The 3,961-nt window shown below is 35.1% G+C and overlaps 1 pseudogene; it reads right to left on the bottom strand.

The window, feature by feature from the left end:
* Positions 1 to 1,608: 1,608 nt before the first annotated feature.
* On the bottom strand, positions 1,609 to 3,650 carry LOC125204469 (annotated as a pseudogene).
* Positions 3,651 to 3,961: the final 311 nt, after the last annotated feature.

The following is a 3,961-nucleotide window of genomic DNA, read 5'->3' as shown; positions in this document are numbered from 1 at the left end:
TAAATGAAATTTTAAAATTTAAAAACTTTTTCCCTTTTACTTTTCCGTCAACCAAACATGGTAGAGTTATTTACCGTAGTATTTAACTAGAGCTTAAAAGTAGGCTAAAATTAGTTTATAGTTGTACTCAATTAAATAAACAAATTTAAAAATAAACTAAAAAAACAATCAAAACTTCAAAATAAGCATGAAATTCCTCCACATCCTTAACAGTATCTACAACGTTCCTCCCATGATACCTTTCTTCGTATCTCTCACATTTAAATTTTCACTATTTGTTAGGAGCATTTTAGCTGTGAAAATTTAAATGGAGCATTTTAGTTGTGAAATTCAAATACGAAACAATATATAGCATGAAATGAGTAAGAGATAAAAGAAAGTAAAGTTAGAGATATATAAATAAAGTAATTTAAAATTTTGTTTTTTTTCAAAAAAGGGAAAATTTCTCAACAGTTGGACATCCCAAAAAAAAAAACGTCTTAACTTAGTTGGGACGGAAGGAGTCAAAATTTTACTCCATTTAATAATGATGCTTTCAAAAGTATCAAAGATTCAAGAATCATTCGGGCGGGAAACCCAAAAAAAGAAAAAACCCTTTTAAATATAAAAAATAATAATATTAAAATAATTTAAAATTTTTTTATACCTATAAACTTTTACAAAAGTTAAATAGATTAACATTTTCTCAAGTAAAACAATACACTATAATTCTAAGACAATTTGATAACAAATTTTTTGATATAAATTTTCGCCATAAAATATAAAGATTAATTTTTTTTTATAAATATTTCTCCCATTTTCGATATGAAACCATATCCCCTAAACTCATACTCTCATTAGCAATTAATATAAAAAAAATAAAAATAAAGTAAACGAGATCAAAATAAAGAGAACGCCATCTATTACGAGTAATACAATTAATAGATAGAGGAACTAAATTCATGCACCAACGCACATGAAATAAAATTTATAATAGGAGGAAAAAGAATTAAATAAATGACTTAAGAGTTATAAAACTAATGACTATCGATTTATCTATAGTGAGAGATATTTGGTCGGAATTAAATAAGAGTATTAATAGCATCTACTACTAAATACCAATGACCCGATTGATTTTATTATACATTCAGTCAATAGCAAAACCTAAGCATGTAACTTCATCTTCTTCCTTAAGCAATCAATAGATTAACTGGCTGGGTGGCACCTTACAATTCCGGTGGTAATAGTGATCGGAACAAGCAAGCCCCCTGGGCGGGGCAGTGGCTATCTTGAGTTCGTCAGAAGTGATTGAAATGAGTTTTTTACGTAAGGAAATAAAATAAAAAATGAAAAATATTGTATTCAAAGTTCTCAAGATTCAAACATTGGACCTCGTATTGAAGACAGGTATAACAAATACATAGTACTCTTCTATCGCTAAGATGACACAAAGATTCCTGAGTGGGGCCTTTAAATTTAAATTCATTTATAAAAAAGAGAGAGCCATATATGTTAAAGCGGCCAAAATGGGGTTTGCAGTAAAATCAAAAAGCCATTTAGAATTAAGGCTCTTAAACCTGGCATTTTCTTGCAGGAAAAGACATGTTTTCATGTTCAGGCCACAACCAGTTTAACCAAAGAGTAATTGCCTCATCAATAGAATTCAGAATAGAGGAGAGAATGCTCCAAAATTTCAATACAAATAACACCAATTTTATATTAAAGCTCTAACCCAAATAAGCAGTGCAAATAACTCAGCTTTGAACATACATCAAACTAAAACAGCAAGCACAGGCAATTTTCCTTACCAGCAGCGTTACTTCGTTTCTTGTCCGAGAAGGTAAGCCATCCTGTATCTTAGAAATTAATCTCACGCCTCTCAGCAAAGAATCTGCCACTCACAGTTTGGTCTTGAAGCAGGGCAAGCCATACTGCAGTATCAGCCCCTTCTTCGGGGCTAGTGTGCCCTGCCCAATCAGTCATACGTGTTTTCACCCAGCCGGGACAGCAGCAGTTCATATATACCTTCTCACCCTCCACCCGCTCAGTATATCCTAGCCATTAACCTCGTGTAAGTGTTGACAGCTAATTTTGACAAAGAGTAGTCTGTGTAAACTTGAGGCCAACCACCCTCTTTCCAACTGCCATCTTTTACTTGCTCCAAAAACATATCCATTGTCTGGTCGATGAGTTCCTCAGAGAGTGATTCGTCATCTTCCAGCTTTCTTCTTAACTCAACATTTCCGATTCTCTACACAATCAAAGCGAAACTTCATCAATAGCGGCATTCGATGGGGAAAAATGTACACTTGAAGAATGTGACATTCTTTAGCAGTCAAAATAAGGTACACGGGAAGGGAAATAGAAATGGAAATGAATCGGTGGACCTCTTACATTCCGTCTTCCATTCAGTCTTCCGAGTCTTGAACTAACATTAAGAATGCGAGCACCTGAAGTTGAGTGTCTCATGAGAGGACCATGGCTTTGATCATGTTTTTGGTCCCATAGTAGTTGGTCGCAATGACTTTTCCGCATGTTCCACGGAATTGTCTGACCCAAAATTGAAGTTTACTCCTGCATTATTTACCTAGAAAAATTTCTGGTTTATATTCAGTTGGATGCCTGAAATCTTACTAGGGAAATGGTCAAATGCAATGCTAGAAAGTTACATATATATGAATAGAAAACTAATCATGTTCACTAAAAGGCTGATTCTTATCAAACAGATAATAAAAAATCTCATCAGAATTATTAGAATCAAGAAAGCTTCCGAAATATGCAATCACTGAAACTAGCATTGCAGCAGGAATGAATTTTATTTGATCTAAAACGAATTTACGAGCAAAATTATTCGGAAGAGGCCACTCTACCAATATATCTATACCACCATAAACTTCCTCTATCCACGTAGAAAATGCTTCAATCGATGAAGGATCCACAATATCTAGTTGACGGTACACGACATTTAGACCTCGTTCTTGTAAGACCTTTGCTGCTTCTTCTCCAACGCTAGTGTCTCTGAGGTGAAAATAACTGTCAATCCGTGGCCGGCAAGTTGGTGTGATATCTCATATCCAATTCCCCTATTTGCACCAGTCACCACTGCAATGGTGTTGGAGGTCCACCATCTAGGAAAAACATTCATAATATATAAAAGCTTGATTCAACTCAGTTATGGTCTTATTATCCTAAGGCTCCGTTCGGTATCTCATAATTGATGGTGTGGATTTGGAATTGGAGCTTTCAATTCCAATTCCTCTCAATTCCACAATTTGAATTCTATATCAAAAGTAGAAAATTGGAATTTCAAATAGTTATAAAGTTGGGTTAGGTCACAATTAATCTCCCAGGATTTAAACAAGCTATCAAAATATGAAATATATTCCCCCGGGAATCGAGCCCTAAAATCCTAAATCCTTCGAATGTTGAACACGTTAAAATAGAAATTGCGATTAAACAGAGAACAAAATAAAAAGTTTACCGTAAACCTGATAGCAGCGTCTCGATTGATAATTTGGAGGCTAAAAATTCCGATATAGCAGAATAGAAGTTTCGGATAATCTACCTTTGGTGATCGGAATAGGGAATAGTTCGGACGAGAGAGATTTCTTGGCGCCTTTTCTCTCTCCTCTCTCTAGCCTTGTCTTTGTTGCCCATGAATTAGGCGTAGGAAGCTCTCGCTCAGTAACAGTGAGCTTTATGGTTATGACGGCGTAGCCGTCTCCACTCTCCACTAAGGACCCGTTCACTTTCTTAGATATACCAAGAAATGGGGTCAATTCTAGAGTAATTCTGATGTTCACCTTCCTTTATTCATTTCAAGTAAGCCCTAGAAAAGTCACGGGCCCGCACTGTTCACTTGAGAAAGACCCAATTTCAAATCTTCTTCTCGAGGTGGTTTTATTTCTTGAAGCGGTGTTGACATCCAAAATTAGAGTTGAGATTACTTTTTACCCTCGTCATTTTCACTTCACACAAATCA

This window comes from Salvia hispanica, chromosome 2 (assembly GCF_023119035.1).
Source record: "Salvia hispanica cultivar TCC Black 2014 chromosome 2, UniMelb_Shisp_WGS_1.0, whole genome shotgun sequence".
Classification (NCBI taxonomy): Eukaryota; Viridiplantae; Streptophyta; class Magnoliopsida; order Lamiales; family Lamiaceae; genus Salvia; species Salvia hispanica.
This window is presented reverse-complemented; position numbering and strand designations above follow the sequence as displayed.